The sequence below is a fragment of the Hyla sarda genome, unplaced genomic scaffold (assembly GCF_029499605.1).
Source record: "Hyla sarda isolate aHylSar1 unplaced genomic scaffold, aHylSar1.hap1 scaffold_229, whole genome shotgun sequence".
Classification (NCBI taxonomy): Eukaryota; Metazoa; Chordata; class Amphibia; order Anura; family Hylidae; genus Hyla; species Hyla sarda.
Genome location: NW_026608969.1, coordinates 304234 through 329919, shown reverse-complemented (window position 1 = coordinate 329919; position 25686 = coordinate 304234). Strand labels below are relative to the sequence as shown.

The following is a 25686-nucleotide window of genomic DNA, read 5'->3' as shown; positions in this document are numbered from 1 at the left end:
GCCATAGGTTGTCAAATAACCCGGGTTTAACCCACACAGGTAAGTCCAATGGGGTGCAGGCATGTCCTCTATGCTTACAGCTTCCCGTGGGTGTTGGTTTGATACCGTTTGGGGACAGCCAAGGAGGCATCTGCAGGCAACAAAGGTAGGTGTGTGCTTGTGTGTGTGTTTCCTATGCAGATCCTAAGCCCAGTGTCACATGCAAGTAGGAGGAGTAAGAAGGGTTCCTGGCAAATCCGGGTTATGGATTGCATTTAAAAAGGCCCCGTGGGAGTGCAATGGGCCCCTGTCTTGCTGCTTAGCAATAATGGTATGGGTTTAGGTTCTGCTGTGTGTACTGGTGGTTGACTGCCCCCCAGCCCAGAGTGTGCATGGAAAATTGTCTGGCAGCCTCCCTGACAGCAAGCAGTGATAGTGCCCATGAAGGGCACCTTGTTGGGCCCGCCCCTTTCACGGTTATCGCTTCTCGGCCTTTTGGCTAAGATCAAGTGTAGTATCTGTTCTTATCAGTTTAATATCTGATACGTCCCCTATCTGGGGACCATATATTAAATGGATTTTTGAGAACGGGGGCCGATTTCGAAGCTTGCTTCCGTCGCCCTATGCATTGACCCGATATGGCAGTATCTTCGGGTACAGTGCACCACCCCCTTACAGGGTTAAAAAGAAAGATTCCTACTTTCATTGCTACCTGCTTGCTGGCTAGCCAGCTAGCCAGCCCTGTGGGCCTTGCTGCTGCTGCAGCCAAAAAACAAAAGGTGGTGCTGCTGCTGCTTCTGCTGCTTCTGCTTCTGCTTGTGTCTGGCCGCTGTTGGAGCGTCCAGGCACAGGACTTCTGCTGCTGCTGACTAAATGGCCTCCTTAATTGGATCATTTGAGTAGCCAGCACACCTGTGCAGGTAGGGCATGACATGATAGGCAGCTGCCTTGATAGCGGGTGGGTGCTGAATGTTCCTAATTGACAAAATAAGATTAATGCTTATGAAGAAATATAAAATCTCATCCCTTCCCCAATATCGCGCCACACCCCTACCCCTTAATTCCCTGGTTGAACTTGATGGACATATGTCTTTTTTCGACCGTACTAACTATGTAACTATGTAACATAACATGGGGGGGGGAGGGTCTCCTGGCTGTTCACACAGGTGTGTCATTGCTGTACATTGACCATGCATTGCTTCTGTGGTATTGCAAAGGCAAAGACAAATGCTTCCAGCCATCCATTGCACTAATGGATTGGTCATCAGCTGGCTGTCTATGTCCCGCATCAATATAGACCAAAGTACAGAGGGTTAGGCTATGCTATTGTGCACCTACCTGATGCATCAGAAGGTGCGAGGCCCTTGCTAAATTCTGTGCACAGACTTTGAGATCTATACTTTAGACTGTATCTAAACCTGCTCCAACATGGACTGACATTCTGGCCTACTTTCAGCCGATGCGACTTGTCTGTCGCTGAACAGTCGCTTTTTATGTATTCAGCACCTATGTATAATGTTGTAAAAATGCTCTAGAAGCTAAAGTCGCAGAAATGTCACACATATTTGGCCTGCAATTTTCTGTGCGACAAATTCAGACAGGAAAAATCAGTATAAATCCTTAGAAAATTATCCCCCAGTGTCTCCATCTGCTGGCGGTATTGAATAAGCATTGCTGCACTGATGGGGTATGCATTAGACGAAAAAAAAGAAGAAAAAGAAGAATAATACGCCCAGAAAAGAGGCGAAAAGGAGAAAAACGTAAAAAAACGTGAAAAAAAAGTAAGAGGAAGAGAAGGGAAAAAAAGGTGGAAATGGGTTTAAAAGTGATTTCGGCGGAGAAATATATATATATATATATATATATATATATATATATATATATATACGCGCACACACACACATATATATAAACGTATTCTCCGTTGAGATATTGCAGCCGCTGCTGTGTCCAGGCCCAGGAGCCTTAGCACTGTGCTGTGATGTCACTCAATACCACTGACATCACTAGGTGTAAACAACATCTCTCCTTTGCTGTGTATGTGACTATGGAGCTGTTTGGTGATGTCGTCTATTATGGCCTTCATAGAAGCAACAGGAGATTGTTGCATCCATCTAGAACCCTCAAAACTACAGTGCTATGATGTCACTCACTTCCACAGGCCTTGCAGAGTGTAAACAACAACAACCCAGCTTTGTTGTGTATGTAACCATAGGGATTTGTGATGTCACCTAGAACCTTCACAGCAGCGACAGCTTTATGAGGAGCATCAGCACTGCTCTGCCTGAGCAGAACCATCACCGCCATAGGTTGTCAAATAACCCGGGTTTAACCCACACAGGTAAGTCCAATGGGGTGCAGGCATGTCCTCTATGCTTACAGCTTCCCGTGGGTGTTGGTTTGATACCGTTTGGGGACAGCCAAGGAGGCATCTGCAGGCAACAAAGGTAGGTGTGTGCTTGTGTGTGTGTTTCCTATGCAGATCCTAAGCCCAGTGTCACATGCAAGTAGGAGGAGTAAGAAGGGTTCCTGGCAAATCCGGGTTATGGATTGCATTTAAAAAGGCCCCGTGGGAGTGCAATGGGCCCCTGTCTTGCTGCTTAGCAATAATGGTATGGGTTTAGGTTCTGCTGTGTGTACTGGTGGTTGACTGCCCCCCAGCCCAGAGTGTGCATGGAAAATTGTCTGGCAGCCTCCCTGACAGCAAGCAGTGATAGTGCCCATGAAGGGCACCTTGTTGGGCCCGCCCCTTTCACGGTTATCGCTTCTCGGCCTTTTGGCTAAGATCAAGTGTAGTATCTGTTCTTATCAGTTTAATATCTGATACGTCCCCTATCTGGGGACCATATATTAAATGGATTTTTGAGAACGGGGGCCGATTTCAAAGCTTGCTTCCGTCGCCCTATGCATTGACCCGATATGGCAGTATCTTCGGGTACAGTGCACCACCCCCTTACAGGGTTAAAAAGAAAGATTCCTACTTTCATTGCTACCTGCTTGCTGGCTAGCCAGCTAGCCAGCCCTGTGGGCCTTGCTGCTGCTGCAGCCAAAAAACAAAAGGTGGTGCTGCTGCTGCTTCTGCTGCTTCTGCTTCTGCTTGTGTCTGGCCGCTGTTGGAGCGTCCAGGCACAGGACTTCTGCTGCTGCTGACTAAATGGCCTCCTTAATTGGATCATTTGAGTAGCCAGCACACCTGTGCAGGTAGGGCATGACATGATAGGCAGCTGCCTTGATAGCGGGTGGGTGCTGAATGTTCCTAATTGACAAAATAAGATTAATGCTTATGAAGAAATATAAAATCTCATCCCTTCCCCAATATCGCGCCACACCCCTACCCCTTAATTCCCTGGTTGAACTTGATGGACATATGTCTTTTTTCGACCGTACTAACTATGTAACTATGTAACATAACATGGGGGGGGGGGTCTCCTGGCTGTTCACACAGGTGTGTCATTGCTGTACATTGACCATGCATTGCTTCTGTGGTATTGCAAAGGCAAAGACAAATGCTTCCAGCCATCCATTGCACTAATGGATTGGTCATCAGCTGGCTGTCTATGTCCCGCATCAATATAGACCAAAGTACAGAGGGTTAGGCTATGCTATTGTGCACCTACCTGATGCATCAGAAGGTGCGAGGCCATGCTAAATTCTGTGCACAGACTTTGAGATCTATACTTTAGACTGTATCTAAACCTGCTCCAACATGGACTGACATTCTGGCCTACTTTCAGCCGATGCGACTTGTCTGTCGCTGAACAGTCGCTTTTTATGTATTCAGCACCTATGTATAATGTTGTAAAAATGCTCTAGAAGCTAAAGTCGCAGAAATGTCACACATATTTGGCCTGCAACTTTCTGTGCGACAAATTCAGACAGGAAAAATCAGTATAAATCCTTAGAAAATTATCCCCCAGTGTCTCCATCTGCTGGCGGTATTGAATAAGCATTGCTGCACTGATGGGGTATGCATTAGACGAAAAAAAAGAAGAAAAAGAAGAATAATACGCCCAGAAAAGAGGCGAAAAGGAGAAAAACGTAAAAAAACGTGAAAAAAAAGTAAGAGGAAGAGAAGGGAAAAAAAGGTGGAAATGGGTTTAAAAGTGATTTCGGCGGAGAAATATATACATATATATATATATATATATATATATATATATATATATATATATACGCGCACACACACACATATATATAAACGTATTCTCCGTTGAGATATTGCAGCCGCTGCTGTGTCCAGGCCCAGGAGCCTTAGCACTGTGCTGTGATGTCACTCAATACCACTGACATCACTAGGTGTAAACAACATCTCTCCTTTGCTGTGTATGTGACTATGGAGCTGTTTGGTGATGTCGTCTATTATGGCCTTCATAGAAGCAACAGGAGATTTTATAACAAGACAGGAGGCTCGCATTATATGCATTGTTCTTCTTTACTGCAGACATATAGCAGCCCATAAACAGTTAAATTCCACAAGAAAAAACTTTACACACAATGTGAAACGTACAGGTGTGACCACCTAACTTGCTAGATAAATGTAACCAATGAGAATACAGGATCCCATATATAAGGTTCAGGTAAAGCATATTCTTCCTCTTCTTTGCTGCTTGCAGCCAGATAAGTATCACTGTGTACATTCAATTTTATAACATACAATTATATATTCTAGTAGATATTTTCCTTCCATTACTACTGTATTCTCTGTCTATCTATCTTTCCTGTCTTACGCCATTACTATCCCTTGTCCGGCTGCGGGTATAGATTTAAACATTCATTTTTATTTTCTTTATCTTAACTTTCCGGTTAATTTGACTATACATTACCTTTGTCGTGCGCTCTTGTGGTCCCGCTACTCTCCGGCGGCCATTAATACATCGCGCACCTCCTCAGTTTCCCCTGTACGAGACTGCTTCTAAGTCTCGCGAGAACTCGGCGCAAGTGGTTCTCACTTGCTGCGCTCGAGCCTTTCCTGTCAGACGCGCGCTGCTCGCCTGACAGGAATCCTCCCTGTGACACTTCTCCTCACAATAGTGATATACTGTCTTTAGAATAATAATTTTTACTTTATTCTCGGGGGTTTCTGTCTTATCTTGTCCTTTTTAGGACTACAGTATTACAATTTACTTATATATATTTAATTAATTATTTCCTGGATATTCACATATATTAATTTCAACATATATTAATTTTGGAAATAATTATACTAAGTGCCCTACTATTTCACTATGTCTACTGAACAGCAAAAGTCCTCTAATTCTGACATTATTATCAATGACCAACTACAATTATTGGTGGACCATTCAGTCTCTAGATCTGTGCACACTGCCGTTAATAATGCCATGGCAGCGGTTCAAGAAACCATTGCAGACTCTGTAGCCAGAGCGATATCTCAATCTTCAGCACAACTGGCACACCAATCCCTGAGTTCCCATAGTCATACAAAAAAGAGACTTTCTTCCCATGATGACCTATTACCTAAAAAACATAGAAAAACTATTTTCAAAGAAAAAGGTCAAAATGATGATGATAATCTGCTTAAAAAGTGCAGTCATACTGATGTTACCACACAACATCCAGGACCCTCTACCCGGGAGGAGTATAATGATACACGGGTTAATATTACATCTGATATACCTATATCTGAGGAATATGTTTACGATGAAACCTATGAATATTATAATGGAGAACGAGATGATGGGGAACTTGTTGATGACTCCGATTTTACGGATGGAAATGACCCCTCATACTTACCTACTGAAATTGAGGGTGATGTTTATTGTGATGACAGTACACCTTCTAGTTCTAAGGTGGTAGATAGTCAAGGCATTCCTTACTTTGATCCCTCCCAAATAGTTCACCCCAGATCCGGAGAGTGGACCCCATCTGCTGAGGTAGACAAATTTATTTGTCTCTGGCTACGTAAAAACATGGACAATAAAGCCAGGAATAAACTTAGGGCCGAGTGCCCACGTCCCACTTTATCCACAGCTTCCTCAGCTACTCCCGATATTGATCCTATTTTATCTAGATTCATACAAAAATCGGGAAAAAATCCTATTAAAGGAATTGACCGCAGTTTTAAACTGTGTCAGGATAAGTTCTTAGATTTACTGGGCCCATTGACTCGTATTATGGAAATGTCCGAAGAGGCATTTAAAACTGGCAACCCTATTAACAATGACTCCCTTAGGGGATGGATACAAAGGACTATTTGCTTGTTCGGTAGCATAAATGAGGCCTTCTGTATAGAGAGAAGACGATCTATTTTATTAAAATTAGACCCACAGCTAACCTATTTGGCTCCCACTCCTACATCCACGGATGTGGATAATCACCTTTTCGGTGACAATTTTATCAAAGAAATTTCTAAGTACGTGGGCTTATTTTCCACACTGGACAAAGCCCAGGTGTCATTGAAAAAAGTCTTTCCCACTAGGGTTTTTGGAAGGGCCGGGAGAAACAGGGGTCGTTTTCCCGGCCGTCACACTCAATTCAGAGCACAATATAGAGGCCCCGCTTACACAGACAGAGCTGCCTATTCCATCCCCCCTCCCCAACCACAACCTCAACCCCAACCCTTTTTCCCTTATCGAGGTCGAACATGGAGACCAAGGGGACAAAGATTCAACACCCGTTCCAGACCAACAGGTAAGTGCACAATTAACAACTTCTTTCCTTCCCCCAGTGGGCGGAAGACTCCTACATTTTTCCCATTTTTGGGAAAGGATATCTTCCGACCAATGGATTATCAATACAACAAAGGGTTATCTGATAGAATTCATTACTATTCCATCTCAAACTCTTCCTCCTCCTCCCATTCATTTTTCTGTGGAGGATCAAAATCTTATAGAATTGGAAATAAAAGACCTTCTGACCAAACAAGCCATTATTCAGGTACCCCTAAATTTTCCAGGTTATGTAAGCAATCTTTTTCTAGTGAAAAAGAAGGATGCTGGCTATCGCCCAGTAATAAATTTAAAAACATTAAACAATTTAGTAATATATCGCCATTTCAAGATGGAGGGCATCCATCTTCTAAGAGACATGTTATGGGAAAACGATTGGATGATAAAAGTCGATCTAAAAGATGCTTACCTCACGGTACCAATTCATCCTATTTCCCAACCGTTTCTTCAATTTGTTTGGAAAGGGAACAAATGGCAGTTCACTTGTCTTCCCTTCGGCCTTTCATCGGCCCCTTGGTGTTTCACCAAATTGATGAAACCAATAATAGCACTATTACGATCCAGAGGTGTTCGTCTCATAATTTATTTGGACGACATTCTCATTATGGCAAGTTCATACCAATTAGCCATTCTCCATATGAATTGGACTCTGGATCTGTTATCAAATCTCGGATTCTTAATAAACCAAGACAAATCCATTCTTGTTCCTTCTCAGGAAATGGAATTTCTGGGTTTCTTGATCAATTCTCAGACGGCTCTATTGAGCCTTCCATTGAAGAAATTGAAGACGATTCGCAGGGAAATTCGATCATTACTCAACAAAAACCTAATTTCTCTTCGAGCCATAGCTCGAATTGTGGGTCTCTTATCTGCATCAATTCAGGCCATCTTTCCGGCCCCGTTACACTATCGAGCTCTTCAACGTCTAAAAATTCAGCACTTGAGAGAAGGCTTGGGATACTCAGACGAGATCCAACTATCTTCAGAAGCGAAGGAAGAGTTAATTTGGTGGCTGCACCATATCCAGGAATGGAATGGGAAGACCATTTTCAACCCCCTGCCAGATCTAATTCTGGAATCAGACGCAAGCCTAACTGGATGGGGAGCTCGTTGTGGCCACCTATCCACGGGTGGCAAATGGTCCATCCAGGAATCTCAAATCCACATCAATTGTCTGGAATTGATGGCCGGATTCTTTGCCCTCAAGAGTTTTGTGGGGGACAGAACCCATTGTTGTATACTTTTACGCATGGACAATATTTCAGCGGTCCAATATATCAATCGTTTAGGAGGAACGAATTCCCCTATGTTGGCGAGCATTGCCAAAGACCTATGGCATTTTTGTTTGGACAGGGAGATCATTCTCAAAGCAGAGTACATCCCGGGCCTTTCCAATATAATAGCCGATTGGAATTCCCGCTATCTCAAGGATTACAGCGATTGGAGATTAGATCCTTCTATATTTCACCAACTTCATCTTTTGTGGGGTCCTCTATACTTGGACCTGTTCGCTTCCAGACTGAATCGTCAGATTCAAAGATTCTTCAGTTGGCGCCCGGATCCCGAATCATTAGGGACAGATGCTCTCATACAAATTTGGCCAAATCAGAGACTATATGCGTTTCCCCCCTTCATTCTGATCCCCAGGTTACTTTTCCAGATCTCAATTCAGAAAGCTTCGGTAGTACTAATAACTCCGTGGTGGCCATCACAACCTTGGTTCCCCCAAATATTGGGGATGTTAATAGATTATCCAAGGATCTTACCCAATCTCAACAATTTGTTGTTAGACCCCCTAGGGAATCCACATCCACTGATTGTGTCGCAACAACTTCAACTTGTAGCTTGGTTAATTTCAGGCCAATCCCCTCGGAGTACGTACTTTCTCAATCAACTAGAGACATTTTATCAGAAGCATGGGCTCCAGGCACCAGGATCGCTTATAGATCAGCCTGGAGACTTTGGTCTGATTGGTGCCTACAACGGGATCTGGATCCCATATCGGCACCTATTCCCTGTATCTTGAATTATCTATCGGCTTCTTTTGATTCAGGAAAAGCGTATCGTACGTTGAACCTGTACCGATCAGCCATATCTTTCTATCACTCTCCAGTAAATACTCTCCCCATTGGGAAACATCCGATTGTATGTAAACTTCTAAAAGGCATGCGTTTTAAACGTCCACCCACTCCCAAATATCAATCTACTTGGGATGTCAATTTAATTTTAGAATTATTTAATTCGTGGCAAGATAATGATACTCTTTCGTTAAAACTTCTGTCTTTTAAATTAACTACGTTACTCTGTCTAATATCCATTAAAAGGATTTCTGATGTCAGAATTCTTGATGTATCTCAAAGACAATTCTCCCCTCAAGGAGTTATCTTCTTTATATATAAAAGGACAAAAACTAATATTCGTCAGGTGTTTTATCCATCCTTTCCTCATAACGACAAACTTTGTGTAGTCAAATGTCTTCAAGCATATGAGACTAGAACTTTAACACTTCGACATTCTGCTTGTTCTCAATTACTCATTTCCTTCTGTAAACCTCATTTACCTGTTTCTTCTGCAACTCTAGCTAGATGGGTCAGAAATGTCATGTGTATGGCTGGTATTGATACTTCGGTATTTGGGGCTCATTCTGTTAGAGGAGCAGTATCCACTAAAATAATTCAAACAGGTGGCTCTTTATCAGACCTTCTGAAGGCAGCTAATTGGTCTTCAGATTCAACTTTTAAAACCTTTTATTATAGACCTGATTCCCATATATCTATGTCATTACTATAATTGATTATTATTTTTTGTTTGTTGAATATAATTCGATAACTTTAAACATGCATATAATGCGAGCCTCCTGTCTTGTTATAAAATTGGGGATTTTCCTAGTATTATGACGGAAAATATGGATTTTATAAAAGACAGGAGGCGAGCATTATCCCTCCCTCTACCACCCTTCTAACTATTATATTTTGATATATTTCAGCTTATTAATCAACCAGGGATGTCGACCTACGTTCTTCAATTTATATTCTTTTGGATGATGACCTCTTTCCTCTCTCAAGTTTTCCTCCAATTACATCATTGAAGGAGTCCAAATTGTATACAACCCTATTCAGTCATTCTACAGTTTTTCGAAGTTACAGAAAATTTTTCAGTTGGACCTTACTTATTGGACTTTATGTTGAACTTATCTATCCGCACAAAGAAGAGGAAGAATATGCTTTACCTGAACCTTATATATGGGATCCTGTATTCTCATTGGTTACATTTATCTAGCAAGTTAGGTGGTCACACCTGTACGTTTCACATTGTGTGTAAAGTTTTTTCTTGTGGAATTTAACTGTTTATGGGCTGCTATATGTCTGCAGTAAAGAAGAACAATGCATATAATGCTCGCCTCCTGTCTTTTATAAAATCCATATTTTCCGTCATAATACTAGGAAAATCCCCAATTGTTGCATCCATCTAGAACCCTCAGAACTACAGTGCTATGATGTCACTCACTTCCACAGGCCTTGCAGAGTGTAAACAACAACAACCCAGCTTTGTTGTGTATGTAACCATAGGGATTTGTGATGTCACCTAGAACCTTCACAGCAGCGACAGCTTTATGAGGAGCATCAGCACTGCTCTGCCTGAGCAGAACCATCACCGCCATAGGTTGTCAAATAACCCGGGTTTAACCCACACAGGTAAGTCCAATGGGGTGCAGGCATGTCCTCTATGCTTACAGCTTCCCGTGGGTGTTGGTTTGATACCGTTTGGGGACAGCCAAGGAGGCATCTGCAGGCAACAAAGGTAGGTGTGTGCTTGTGTGTGTGTTTCCTATGCAGATCCTAAGCCCAGTGTCACATGCAAGTAGGAGGAGTAAGAAGGGTTCCTGGCAAATCCGGGTTATGGATTGCATTTAAAAAGGCCCCGTGGGAGTGCAATGGGCCCCTGTCTTGCTGCTTAGCAATAATGGTATGGGTTTAGGTTCTGCTGTGTGTACTGGTGGTTGACTGTCCCCCAGCCCAGAGTGTGCATGGAAAATTGTCTGGCAGCCTCCCTGACAGCAAGCAGTGATAGTGCCCATGAAGGGCACCTTGTTGGGCCCGCCCCTTTCACGGTTATCGCTTCTCGGCCTTTTGGCTAAGATCAAGTGTAGTATCTGTTCTTATCAGTTTAATATCTGATACGTCCCCTATCTGGGGACCATATATTAAATGGATTTTTGAGAACGGGGGCCGATTTCGAAGCTTGCTTCCGTCGCCCTATGCATTGACCCGATATGGCAGTATCTTCGGGTACAGTGCACCACCCCCTTACAGGGTTAAAAAGAAAGATTCCTACTTTCATTGCTACCTGCTTGCTGGCTAGCCAGCTAGCCAGCCCTGTGGGCCTTGCTGCTGCTGCAGCCAAAAAACAAAAGGTGGTGCTGCTGCTGCTTCTGCTGCTTCTGCTTCTGCTTGTGTCTGGCCGCTGTTGGAGCGTCCAGGCACAGGACTTCTGCTGCTGCTGACTAAATGGCCTCCTTAATTGGATCATTTGAGTAGCCAGCACACCTGTGCAGGTAGGGCATGACATGATAGGCAGCTGCCTTGATAGCGGGTGGGTGCTGAATGTTCCTAATTGACAAAATAAGATTAATGCTTATGAAGAAATATAAAATCTCATCCCTTCCCCAATATCGCGCCACACCCCTACCCCTTAATTCCCTGGTTGAACTTGATGGACATATGTCTTTTTTCGACCGTACTAACTATGTAACTATGTAACATAACATGGGGGGGGGGGGGTCTCCTGGCTGTTCACACAGGTGTGTCATTGCTGTACATTGACCATGCATTGCTTCTGTGGTATTGCAAAGGCAAAGACAAATGCTTCCAGCCATCCATTGCACTAATGGATTGGTCATCAGCTGGCTGTCTATGTCCCGCATCAATATAGACCAAAGTACAGAGGGTTAGGCTATGCTATTGTGCACCTACCTGATGCATCAGAAGGTGCGAGGCCCTTGCTAAATTCTGTGCACAGACTTTGAGATCTATACTTTAGACTGTATCTAAACCTGCTCCAACATGGACTGACATTCTGGCCTACTTTCAGCCGATGCGACTTGTCTGTCGCTGAACAGTCGCTTTTTATGTATTCAGCACCTATGTATAATGTTGTAAAAATGCTCTAGAAGCTAAAGTCGCAGAAATGTCACACATATTTGGCCTGCAACTTTCTGTGCGACAAATTCAGACAGGAAAAATCAGTATAAATCCTTAGAAAATTATCCCCCAGTGTCTCCATCTGCTGGCGGTATTGAATAAGCATTGCTGCACTGATGGGGTATGCATTAGACGAAAAAAAAGAAGAAAAAGAAGAATAATACGCCCAGAAAAGAGGCGAAAAGGAGAAAAACGTAAAAAAACGTGAAAAAAAAGTAAGAGGAAGAGAAGGGAAAAAAAGGTGGAAATGGGTTTAAAAGTGATTTCGGCGGAGAAATATATATATATATATATATATATATATATATATATATACGCGCACACACACACATATATATAAACGTATTCTCCGTTGAGATATTGCAGCCGCTGCTGTGTCCAGGCCCAGGAGCCTTAGCACTGTGCTGTGATGTCACTCAATACCACTGACATCACTAGGTGTAAACAACATCTCTCCTTTGCTGTGTATGTGACTATGGAGCTGTTTGGTGATGTCGTCTATTATGGCCTTCATAGAAGCAACAGGAGATTGTTGCATCCATCTAGAACCCTCAGAACTACAGTGCTATGATGTCACTCACTTCCACAGGCCTTGCAGAGTGTAAACAACAACAACCCAGCTTTGTTGTGTATGTAACCATAGGGATTTGTGATGTCACCTAGAACCTTCACAGCAGCGACAGCTTTATGAGGAGCATCAGCACTGCTCTGCCTGAGCAGAACCATCACCGCCATAGGTTGTCAAATAACCCGGGTTTAACCCACACAGGTAAGTCCAATGGGGTGCAGGCATGTCCTCTATGCTTACAGCTTCCCGTGGGTGTTGGTTTGATACCGTTTGGGGACAGCCAAGGAGGCATCTGCAGGCAACAAAGGTAGGTGTGTGCTTGTGTGTGTGTTTCCTATGCAGATCCTAAGCCCAGTGTCACATGCAAGTAGGAGGAGTAAGAAGGGTTCCTGGCAAATCCGGGTTATGGATTGCATTTAAAAAGGCCCCGTGGGAGTGCAATGGGCCCCTGTCTTGCTGCTTAGCAATAATGGTATGGGTTTAGGTTCTGCTGTGTGTACTGGTGGTTGACTGCCCCCCAGCCCAGAGTGTGCATGGAAAATTGTCTGGCAGCCTCCCTGACAGCAAGCAGTGATAGTGCCCATGAAGGGCACCTTGTTGGGCCCGCCCCTTTCACGGTTATCGCTTCTCGGCCTTTTGGCTTCGATCCCGTGCGGTTTACCGGGCGGGTTAGGAGTTGAAGGGGGTGGTGATCGGGGCCCTCTTTGCGGGGGGCCCTGGGTTATTTCGGAGTTGCGATAGTGGGTTTCATCACCTGCAAAAATGAGTGGAGGAGAGAGGATTCGCGGAATGGAAGACACGGTCAGGATTTTCGTCCCAACGGAACATCGGGGAACGGTTGGCCTGGACCAGATTGTGCTGGAGATTCTACGCAGGCTCCAGTACCTAAAGGTAACAGATGTATTTGCAATGCAAGATTTCCCTAGACAGGGTATTTATGATGTTACATTTGTTAATTCCGAGATTTGTCAGAGGGTCTACAAGGACCTGGAAGGAATGAAGAGAAAGAATGAGCCGGATATTATGAGGAAAGTTAAAGTAGAGCCTTTGTTTCTGAGTACAGAGAAAGTGGTCATCGTACATATGTACAATCCCAAAGTTACAGACTCAATGGTAACAAATTTTCTTTATCGTTATTGTGAAGAAGTGAAGTTTTTTGGAAAACTAAAGAACAGACATGGTTTTTTTAACTGTAAAAGGAAATATGTTGTGAAGTTCAAGAAGGATGAGTCTATGGAGGAGGGAATTAAGAGTATTCCTCAAGTTTTTTCCATTGGAGGAGAGCGTGGTTTTTGTTTTTATGAGGGGCAGCTTCAGTTTTGCCGCAAATGTCAAGCATATGGCCACGTGCAGGACGCATGTCCTGTGAAGGGTGTTGTTTGTAGGAACTGTGGCAAGACTGGGCATGAAACAAGTTTTTGCGTTGAGGAAAAGACTTGTGATATTTGTGGGAGTAATTCCCATTTGGCAAGAGGATGTCACTTATGGTACAAGAGAAGGAGTTATGCTGATGCGGCTGGAAGTAAAGGTGGACAGAGCAATGAACAGGGAATGGGAAGGAGGTCTTTTTCAGAAGCCACAGGTGTGGATGGAGGTGTGGATGGAGGTGTGGATGGAGGTGAAAAATCTAATGTGGAGGGGGAATGTGAAGTCGGGAGGAGCGCAGGTGGTACGATTGTTAAAAATGTTGTTGCTCAGGTGGATGTGATTAAAGAGGCTTTTGTGGAGAAAAGTGTGGTGGTTGAACAGGAGTATAAGAAAGTGGTCTCCACAAGTGAAGTAACATGTGCAAAGGGGGTGGAGGTCAAGAAGATTGAAACTGTGTATGGAGATGTGTTTCCTTGTGGAAGCATGAGTGGTGATGTGGAATGTCCAGACCCTGTTGTGGGGGAGGAGGAGGGAATGGAATTCCAAGAAAATGTGCAGTCATCTGAGAAGTCCCTTACACCTGCTCAGAGATTTGTCAGCAGTGATGAGGAGGATGAGGTGGGGGTGGAAAGTAAAAGAAGTAAAAAAGGAAGTTGGACTGGGGATCAAGAGGACCCAGTGGTTGGAAGAGGAGTTGAAATGGACAGGGACTCTGATCCAGGGTCGCCTGATTGTTATGAAAATGTTTTAAGGAAAGTTGAGAGTCAGAGCAGTAATTTTTAACTATGATGGATATTAAAGTTTTGATTTTATTCATTTTAGTTATTATGACTCTTATCTTAACAACCCTTAATGTCAGGAGTATTGGATCAGAAGTAAGAAGAGCTGCTATTTTTGAGGTGTTGGAGAATGTGAGAGCTGATATAATATGTTTACAGGAGTGTGCAATTAAATCTGCACCTTATGCTGATGAGTGGAGGATGGGACAATCTTTTTGGTCAACTAGTACGGATAACAAAAATGAAGGAGTTGGTTTTTTAATCAAAAATAACAATATCAAAGTTTTAAATTGCCAGATTTTAATACCAGGCCGTTGCATGGTTTTAAACTTTGAGTTTTTAGACCAGAGGATTAGAGTTTTTAACGTATATGCCCCAGCAGAGAAGAAAGAGCGGTTGGTTTTTTTAGAGTCCTTGAAGTTTTTTATCCCTGGTCGGGAAAGTACTATAGTGGCTGGTGATTTTAACTGTATCCGTACTGTTAATGACCGTGAGAGTGCTGCTGAAGTCCGAACTGACATTACCTCTAATGCTTTAAATCAATTAGTACAAGACTTACACTATATAGATGCTGGACTGATGATTGACACTGATGATAGATATACATATGTATCGGATAGTGGTCACTGTAAATCCCGAATAGATTATATTTTTGTGTCTGAAGGGATGAAGGTGGCCCGGTGTAATCAGATGATGTCGATTTTCTCAGATCATAAAATTTTATCTGCTGAAATAAGCATCTCAGAGTCCATTGCCTTTGGTAGGGGACTCTGGAAGTTGAATGTGAGTTTACTTGAAGAAGAGGAGGTAATGGCAGGTTTTAAAAATATATTTTTATCCTGTGCTGCTAAACAAGACTGTTTTAAAAATATTTTAGACTGGTGGGATTGGGCTAAAGTGAACTTTGCTGGTTATTTTAAGTCTGTTTGCATTAAGAGAGCACAGGAGAAGAGGCGGAGAGATGAGACTTTAGTTTCACAGTTGGAGACTCTCTTTAAGTTTAAGAACGCTGGTCTAGAGGTGGATGCTGAAATTTGTGAAATTAAGGAAGAGATGAAGACAAGGTTGAAGGAAAGAGGAAGGAATATTGTTTACAGGGCTAAGGTGCAACATTTGGAGGAGAATGAACAATGTAGTCGATATTTTTTTAAAAAGTGTTTTAAGCCAAAGGGGGTCTTTAAGTCAGTTTTAACCTCAAGTGGTGAGGTGGTTGGTAGGGAGATGGAGGAGGAGGTTTGTAAATTTTATGAAACACTTTTTAGTAATGAAAGTAAAGCTGCTATTAATGAAATGGAAGACTACTGTAACATTTTAGAGGATCAAATTCCAGATGAGGAGAAAGTTTTTTTGGTGGAAGATGTTAGTGAAAATGAAATTAGAATGGCGCTGAATGGAATGGCAAAAGGTAAAACCCCTGGTAGTGACGGCCTTCCAGCTGAGTTTTATGTTGTATTTTGGCCTCTTTTAAAAGATGTTTTTACTCGGGTTGTGCAATATGTTTTTAAGTTTGGGATTTTAGCTGATTCAATGAAGAAGGGAATTATCACACTAATACATAAGAAAGGTGACGAACGTGATATAAAAAATTGGAGACCAATTTCATTGTTAAACAGTGACTATAAAATTATTGCTAAAATTGTTGCAAACAGGCTTAGGAATATTATTGGCCATATGGTAGATAATTACCAAGTATGTGCTGTACCCGGGAGAAGAATTACTGATAATTTATTGATTTTAAGGGATATTATTTATTATTGTAATTTTAATAAGGTGCCTCTTTTTGTCGAGTCAGTGGATTTCGAGAAGGCCTATGATAAAGTCGCACACAAATTTATGTTTACGGCCCTAAAACATATGGGGATCCCAATGAAGTTATTACATGTTATTAAAGGGTTATATAATGGTGTTACTGGACAAGTTTTAATGAATGGCCATGTTGGTCCTGCTTTTAAGATTTTATCAGGGGTTCGGCAGGGTTGCCCACTCTCCCCAATCCTTTTCATCTGTGTAATAGAGGCCTTGTTAAAGAATGTTCAGAAAGACAAATGTGTTAAAGGAGTTTTTATACCTGGCAGTGGTGGGAGTGATCTTAAGGTTTTAAGCTACATGGATGATGTTGTGTTTACATGTACTTCAAAAGCAGATTTGAATAGAGTGAATTTGCATATTCAAATTTTTTGCTGTGTGGCCGGAATGTGTGTAAACTGGGGCAAATGTCATTTGGTGAATTTTGGGAAATGCGAAGATGTGTTGGTGGATGGAGTAGAGATAAAGGAGAATGTGGAAGTTTTAGGGGTCATTTTTGAAAAGAATCTTAAAGGGAGAGAGACTTACAACAAGCTGGACAGTAAAATTGAAAAGAAATTGAATTTTTGGAAATTGAGGAGTTTATCCCTTAAAGGGAAAGTACTTGTTATTAAGACTGTGATTTTACCTTTACTTTTATATACTGCGATGGTTTTTCCACCTGGTAAGCTTTGGATGAGGAAGACAACAAGAAGACTTTTTGTTTTCTTTTGGGGATCCAAAATGGAAAAAATGAAAAGAGAGAAGGTAATGAGTACTGTAAAGAATGGTGGATATGACTTTCCAAATATTGATTTGTTTTTAAAGTTACACTATTTTCTTTTAATTTTCAAGACGATCCAGTGCAATAGTAAAACAGCTGATATGTGTAAATATTTAGCAGGATGGTTGTTTTCTAAGTGGGGCTGGTGTGAGAGGGATCTGAGGAAACCAATGGCGCTGATTATACCTACCTTTTATGTGGTTCTTCGGTCTTTCAATGATCAGTTTAATTTGAGCTCCTTGGGGAAACCTGAAAAGAAGAAAATAGAATATGAGTTGAGAAAGAGTGAAAAATTTAATGAAGTACCATTCTGTAATATTGCACAGTCAGTTAAGATTTGGAGCCTTTTTAATTCCTTTGGTTTATCAAATAGACAAAAAGATGTGGTATGGATGTCTTACCATGGTTGCCTCCCAACTCGAGTGTTTTTAAGAGGAAGAGGAATAAGAGTGAGTGAACAGTGTCCAAGAGAGGGTTGTGGAGGTAAAGAAGATATTGTACATTTGTGGTGGGACTGTTTTTATGCCAAGGAAGTTTTTAGGCTTTTAACAAGATTTTTTATTGCACTTATGGGTTTTAATGATTTTACTTTTGAGGAAATTTTTATCGGTCAGGACTTTAACATGAAGAATGATGCACGTGTTACTTGGATAATTTTTTCTGTTTTTAAAGAAGTTTTATGGGACTCCAGGAATTTGCTTGTTTTTAAAAATGTTTCCATTTCTCCAAGTGAATGTAGGAGGTTGTTGCTCGGAAGACTTTTTATTGCATATTTATTAGATAAGAAGAGAATGGGAGAAGACAATGCTGAAAAGATCTGGAAATATACCCAATGGTGGAAACTGTAAGTCTGACCAGTTTATGTTTTGTTTTTTAAATGTTTTTGTTTTCCTTCAGCTTTTACCTTTTGGTTTTAAGTTCTTGACCCTCGGTTCCCTTTTTTTTGTCTTTCCGCATGATGTTTTTTCAGACATTGTTTTAAGTGACGAGTCCTGGTAGGAGACCTGATGATCGTTCAAACAATAGTCTGTAACTGAGGAAAAAAAAGAAAAAAAAAAAAAAAAAAAAAAATCTGTTCTTATCAGTTTAATATCTGATACGTCCCCTATCTGGGGACCATATATTAAATGGATTTTTGAGAACGGGGGCCGATTTCGAAGCTTGCTTCCGTCGCCCTATGCATTGACCCGATATGGCAGTATCTTCGGGTACAGTGCACCACCCCCTTACAGGGTTAAAAAGAAAGATTCCTACTTTCATTGCTACCTGCTTGCTGGCTAGCCAGCTAGCCAGCCCTGTGGGCCTTGCTGCTGCTGCAGCCAAAAAACAAAAGGTGGTGCTGCTGCTGCTTCTGCTGCTTCTGCTTCTGCTTGTGTCTGGCCGCTGTTGGAGCGTCCAGGCACAGGACTTCTGCTGCTGCTGACTAAATGGCCTCCTTAATTGGATCATTTGAGTAGCCAGCACACCTGTGCAGGTAGGGCATGACATGATAGGCAGCTGCCTTGATAGTGGGTGGGTGCTGAATGTTCCTAATTGACAAAATAAGATTAATGCTTATGAAGAAATATAAAATCTCATCCCTTCCCCAATATCGCGCCACACCCCTACCCCTTAATTCCCTGGTTGAACTTGATGGACATATGTCTTTTTTCGACCGTACTAACTATGTAACTATGTAACATAACATGGGGGGGGGGGGTCTCCTGGCTGTTCACACAGGTGTGTCATTGCTGTACATTGACCATGCATTGCTTCTGTGGTATTGCAAAGGCAAAGACAAATGCTTCCAGCCATCCATTGCACTAATGGATTGGTCATCAGCTGGCTGTCTATGTCCCGCATCAATATAGACCAAAGTACAGAGGGTTAGGCTATGCTATTGTGCACCTACCTGATGCATCAGAAGGTGCGAGGCCCTTGCTAAATTCTGTGCACAGACTTTGAGATCTATACTTTAGACTGTATCTAAACCTGCTCCAACATGGACTGACATTCTGGCCTACTTTCAGCCGATGCGACTTGTCTGTCGCTGAACAGTCGCTTTTTATGTATTCAGCACCTATGTATAATGTTGTAAAAATGCTCTAGAAGCTAAAGTCGCAGAAATGTCACACATATTTGGCCTGCAACTTTCTGTGCGACAAATTCAGACAGGAAAAATCAGTATAAATCCTTAGAAAATTATCCCCCAGTGTCTCCATCTGCTGGCGGTATTGAATAAGCATTGCTGCACTGATGGGGTATGCATTAGACGAAAAAAAAGAAGAAAAAGAAGAATAATACGCCCAGAAAAGAGGCGAAAAGGAGAAAAACGTAAAAAAACGTGAAAAAAAAGTAAGAGGAAGAGAAGGGAAAAAAAGGTGGAAATGGGTTTAAAAGTGATTTCGGCGGAGAAATATATATATATATATATATATATATATATATATATACGCGCACACACACACATATATATAAACGTATTCTCCGTTGAGATATTGCAGCCGCTGCTGTGTCCAGGCCCAGGAGCCTTAGCACTGTGCTGTGATGTCACTCAATACCACTGACATCACTAGGTGTAAACAACATCTCTCCTTTGCTGTGTATGTGACTATGGAGCTGTTTGGTGATGTCGTCTATTATGGCCTTCATAGAAGCAACAGGAGGTTGTTGCATCCATCTAGAACCCTCAGAACTACAGTGCTATGATGTCACTCACTTCCACAGGCCTTGCAGAGTGTAAACAACAACAACCCAGCTTTGTTGTGTATGTAACCATAGGGATTTGTGATGTCACCTAGAACCTTCACAGCAGCGACAGCTTTATGAGGAGCATCAGCACTGCTCTGCCTGAGCAGAACCATCACCGCCATAGGTTGTCAAATAACCCGGGTTTAACCCACACAGGTAAGTCCAATGGGGTGCAGGCATGTCCTCTATGCTTACAGCTTCCCGTGGGTGTTGGTTTGATACCGTTTGGGGACAGCCAAGGAGGCATCTGCAGGCAACAAAGGTAGGTGTGTGCTTGTGTGTGTGTTTCCTATGCAGATCCTAAGCCCAGTGTCACATGCAAGTAGGAGGAGTAAGAAGGGTTCCTGGCAAATCCGGGTTATGGATTGCATTTAAAAAGGCCCCGTGGGAGTGCAATGGGCCCCTGTCTTGCTGCTTAGCAATAATGGTATGGGTTTAGGTTCTGCTGTGTGTACTGGTGGTTGACTGCCCCCCAGCCCAGAGTGTGCATGGAAAATTGTCTGGCAGCCTCCCTGACAGCAAGCAGTGATAGTGCCCATGAAGGGCACCTTGTTGGGCCCGCCCCTTTCACGGTTATCGCTTCTCGGCCTTTTGGCTAGATCAAGTGTCTGGTCAGGAGGATCCTGGGAGTTTGTCCTACCTTTTTCAAGGGGGGCTGCTACGAGGAACCGAAAAGGCGATCGACAAGATGGGTGTTCGCATCCGTTACCTTACATCCGGTGAAACGCGGATTCGTTTTTCCTTTCGCTTTGATGTTGATGAAGACAAGCAAGAACTCGTCCAACTTTCTTATTTTGTGAAAGAAACTCTCTACAAGCTTCTTGGGGTGAAGAAAGAGAACATCGTCTGTCTCAGAGATCCTCGGAAGGGCAGCTTCATCTTAACTCTGGACTCTGCTTATGCATGCCAGAATCTTTTTGAGAAGCTGAAAAGCAATCAAGACCTTGCTGAGCTTGATGGGATCACGGTCACAGTGTTGTATACTGGAGGTGATATTCCTCTAGTTGTGTGTATGCACAATCCCTTTGTGACTGTGTCCCATATTGAGCTCTTTTTGGGGAAATACTGCAGTTCTGTTAAGTATTCCCATAAGGTGATGAATTCAGAAGACCTATGGACGGGGAAACATAAGTTTTTTGTGAAAATGAAGGAGGATGCTACTGGCATTGGAGGGTTGTGTCATCCACCCTCCAACTTTTCTATCGGTCGGGATAAGGGCTATTTGTTTTATCCCGAGATGCCTACTTTTTGTAGGAAATGTAAGAAATTCGGACATACTATGGAAGTTTGCACGGACACTACAGTTCGCTGTGGTCGGTGCAATCAAGAAGGCCATGTTTCTAAGGACTGTGCTAAAATTGTCTGCAACATTTGTGGTGAAGAAGGCCATGCCTTTAAAGATTGCAGTCTCCGTTCCAGTGTAGCTAGATCGTGGGCTGACCGTGTAGCGGGGAGAGTGGGTGTAGTGCAAGCTGAAGTACCACCTGCGAAAGCACCCCAGCGGTCTGAGGCGCCTTCAGAAAAGCCGGCTGTAACTTCTGATGTCGTGGCGGAGCTTATGGACCTTTCTGCTGCTGTGCCTGAGACAGAGGGGAGACCTTCTGTGGAGGGTTCTGGTGGTGGAGGGTCACTAGTGAGCAGTGAAGCCATGGAGGTTGGCGTGAAGGAGATCAAGCGGAAGAAGGAACTCGGAGATGAGCCACAACTTGGCATTAAACGGCCTGTCAAAAAAAGCTCAGACGAATGTGAGGACAGTCAACATGCATGGAGGCCTTCTATAAGATCAGCGTCCGATCCAAAAAATATCAAAGAGTTCGAAAGCCCGGAGTCACCTGTGGGTTTCATATCGGACTCAAACTCCAGTAGCGAATAGCTTCCTTAAAGTGCTCCTCTCTTAATGTGAGAGGTCTAAAGAGCCCTACGAGAAGGGCTGCTTTGTTTAGTTTTTTAGAGACCTTGGACTGTTCTCTGTTCTTTTTACAAGAATGTGGAATTGAACATAGTCCAAATTATGAGGACCTTTGTCGTGGCTGGACTTTGGGACCATCGGTCTGGTCAGGTGACAATCTGAACAGATCTTCAGGTGTTGGGATCTTGTTTAGAGGTTCAGATGTACAAGTTTTGTCCTTCTTAGAAATTATACCTGGTAGAGCGCTATTAGTTAATATTAAGTACAATGGCTCGGAGATTAAGCTTTTTAACATCTATGCTTCTCCTGAAAAAAATGAGAGAGCCGACTTGATTAATGATATTCAGGCTTTTATCCCAGGTTCAACACCTATTTTAATGGCTGGAGATTTTAATTGTTGTATGAGTGGTGATCATCGTGAGAGTGGAAGTGTGCATGTCAGAGTGGATAAAACAGAGAAACAGATTAAGAGTATGACTGAGGATTTTAACTTTACCGATGTCTGGAGGAGAAAATACCCAGACGACCCTGGTTACACATGGGAAAATAATGTCTGCAAATCCAGGATTGATTTTATTTTTTTATCGGAAAGTTTTAATCTAGTTGATGTTTCTCTTTTATCGAATATTTTCTCTGATCATAAGTTATTATATGCACATGTCACTTTACCTGGCCTAGAGAAAGGCAGAGGCGTTTGGAAGCTCAACACTACTTTATTAGAGGACATGAAAACAAAAAATGATTTTATTGCTGATTATAACAAATGGAGATTGCGTCAATCCCAATATAAAAATATTTTGGATTGGTGGGAGGATGTTAAAAAGTGGACTAAACTGTTTTTTATCCGTGTGGGCATCCAAAAGGCTAAGGAGAAAAAGTTATGGTTTAAAATGTTAAACACTAAAATCCAAACATATTATAAACTAAAGCAAGCCGGGCTTGAGATGGATGATGTTATTGCTCAGACAAAAAATGAAATAAAAAATGCCATTAGTCAAAAAGGAAAAGAAATGATTTTTAACAGCAAGGTGCAATGTCTGGAGAATGATGAAAAGTGTTCGAGATTCTTTTTTAAGAAGGTGGTGGGAAAGAAAGAAATGATATCTGTAATAGAAGGGAAGATAACTAATGAAGAGATGTTGCGAGAAGCACAAGTATTTTATCAGGAGCTTTTTAATAAAAAAGATATTGATATTTCCTTTACTAATGATGTTTTAGATACCTTGGATTCAAAACTTGACAAAACTGACCAAGAGAGCCTTTGTGATGAAATCTTTTTACCTGAACTTTTAAGCACTTTTAAGAGTTTTTTAAATGGTAAAACACCTGGTTCGGATGGGTTGCCAGTTGAATTTTATCTGTGTTTTTGGTCCATTTTAAAAGATGATCTTTTAGGTATTTTTAACTGTGCTTTTAAATCTGAGATTTTACCTGCGTCCTGGAGAGATGGTGTTGTTACTCTGATTTTTAAAAAAGGAGACATCTCTAAATTAGAAAATTGGAGGCCTATTACCCTGCTAAATACAGACTATAAGGTTTTAGCAAAAATTTTAGCAAATAGGCTCAAGCAGGTAATTGCTAAGGTTATACACAGTGACCAAGTATGCGGAGTACCTGGAAGGAAAATAAGTGATCATCTAAACCTTGTAAAAGATGTTTTATGGTATCAGAAACAATGTGATCAGAAATTGGCAATTTTATCCTTGGATTTTCAAAAGGCTTATGACCGTGTTTCTCATGATTTTTTATGGTTGGTTTTAAAGAAAATGAATTTTCCTGATTTTATTGTTGGAAAAATTGCACTTTTATATAAAAACTGTTTTAGTCGTATTTTAATTAACGGTTTTTTATCCCAAGAGGTATGTTTACAGTCTGGGGTGAAACAGGGGTGCCCCCTATCACCCATTCTTTTCATATGTGCAATAGAACCTCTGTTGAATGTTTTGAGAAAAGATAAGCTCATTAGAGGAGTGCCAATCCCTGGAAGTGGAGGACAGAGCGTAAAGACGATAGCATATATGGATGATGTTAATATTCTATGTTCAGATGAACCATCCCTGAAACGTGCTATCAGACAGACAGAATTTTTTTGTGAGGGCTCTGGCTTCAAATTAAATAAAAATAAATGTGATTGCTTTGCAATAGGGAATTGGGGCAATACGGAGGTGAATGTGCAATATGATAAAATCAAAATCTTGGGTGTCATCTTTGACAATGAAAATAATGGAGAGGAAAGCTGGTCCATCGTCAAAGAGAAAGTGCAAAGGAAAATAAGTTTTTGGAAAATGAGGAAATTAACAATAGAAGGAAAAGTACTGATAATGAAAGCTTTGTTGCTACCTATCATGCTATATTTAAGCTTGGTTTTCCCACCGAGTGAACGCACCTTAAAGTTTTTAAACAAGATTTGCTTTCATTTTTTATGGGGGTCTAAAATGGATAAACTCAGGAGAGATGTAATGATGAAGACAAAGAAATTGGGGGGTAAGGATGTGCCTGATTTAAAAAGGTTTTTATATATTCACTTTTTTTCTATGTGTTTTAATGGCTTGCAAAGAAACTGTTATTGGTCTTATTTTTTAAAATATGCTGCAGGTCACATTTTTAGAAAAAGAAAGTGGATAACCTTACCTTTAACGTCCCCAATCTTATTTATTCCCCCAGCGCACTATGTGGTTTTAGAAAAGATTATTCGTATTTATGGCATTGCTAATTTTAGTCAAGAAATTTGTAGTAATGCACGAAAATTAGTTCCTGAAATCAGGAAGATAGAACAGATTTGCTTAATATCTAATTATTCCACTGAGAAATCTCTAAGAGTTTGGAGGATGGTGAATATGGGATTCTTATCTAATGACTTAAAAGATCTGGCCTGGCAGATAGCACATCAATGTTTGCCTACCAGAGAATTCCAACACAGAAGAGGATTGTGTCGTAGTGCAAAGTGCCCGAGAATGGGGTGTCCTAGTGAGGAAACAGTTTTACACCTTTTTTGGAACTGTTTTTACGCCCAAGAGATATGGCATTTGATAGGACCCTTACTAAAATTCATTTCTGATCTTAATTTTTTAAATCATGAAGTTATTTTATATGGATTTTATAATGTTTTATCTGTGGAGAAGTCTCGGGTTTTGTGGATTAGTATAAATTGTATTAAAATTGCACTATGGAAGACGAGGAATATTCTTCTTTTTAAAAGAGACACTATTACCTCTAAAGATTGTGTTCGCCTAGCTCTTAGTGAGATGTATGTTTTCTATTTATTGGATAAAAAAAGATTAGGTCACAAAGTGGCTAAAAGTCTTTGGAATCTACATCTGTGGAATATGCTTTTAGCAGACTAAGTGTAATCTGGACTGCGTAAGGTCTTTTAGTCTAAGAATATTATATCTAAAAGTAAAAAATCTGTTCTTATCAGTTTAATATCTGATACGTCCCCTATCTGGGGACCATATATTAAATGGATTTTTGAGAACGGGGGCCAATTTCGAAGCTTGCTTCCGTCGCCCTATGCATTGACCCGATATGGCAGTATCTTCGGGTACAGTGCACCACCCCCTTACAGGGTTAAAAAGAAAGATTCCTACTTTCATTGCTACCTGCTTGCTGGCTAGCCAGCTAGCCAGCCCTGTGGGCCTTGCTGCTGCTGCAGCCAAAAAACAAAAGGTGGTGCTGCTGCTGCTTCTGCTTCTGCTTGTGTCTGGCCGCTGTTGGAGCGTCCAGGCACAGGACTTCTGCTGCTGCTGACTAAATGGCCTCCTTAATTGGATCATTTGAGTAGCCAGCACACCTGTGCAGGTAGGGCATGACATGATAGGCAGCTGCCTTGATAGCGGGTGGGTGCTGAATGTTCCTAATTGACAAAATAAGATTAATGCTTATGAAGAAATATAAAAT

General features: G+C 41.8%; 3 non-coding genes and 2 pseudogenes across 3 annotated transcripts; all 5 read left to right on the top strand.

Moving 5' to 3' along the window:
* Positions 1-458: 458 nt before the first annotated feature.
* Positions 459-649, top strand: LOC130321979 (U2 spliceosomal RNA). Its single transcript, XR_008867592.1, has one exon. It is a non-coding gene; the product is annotated as a U2 spliceosomal RNA (small nuclear RNA).
* A 2090-nt stretch (positions 650-2739) lies between these two features.
* LOC130321860 (U2 spliceosomal RNA) lies at positions 2740-2930 on the top strand. Its single transcript, XR_008867512.1, has one exon. It is a non-coding gene; the product is annotated as a U2 spliceosomal RNA (small nuclear RNA).
* A 7849-nt stretch (positions 2931-10779) lies between these two features.
* On the top strand, positions 10780-10970 carry LOC130321978 (U2 spliceosomal RNA). The gene has a single exon (XR_008867591.1). It is a non-coding gene; the product is annotated as a U2 spliceosomal RNA (small nuclear RNA).
* A 7202-nt stretch (positions 10971-18172) lies between these two features.
* Positions 18173-18374, top strand: LOC130321915 (U2 spliceosomal RNA; annotated as a pseudogene).
* Positions 18375-25170: 6796 nt separating this feature from the next.
* Positions 25171-25346, top strand: LOC130321884 (U2 spliceosomal RNA; annotated as a pseudogene).
* Positions 25347-25686: the final 340 nt, after the last annotated feature.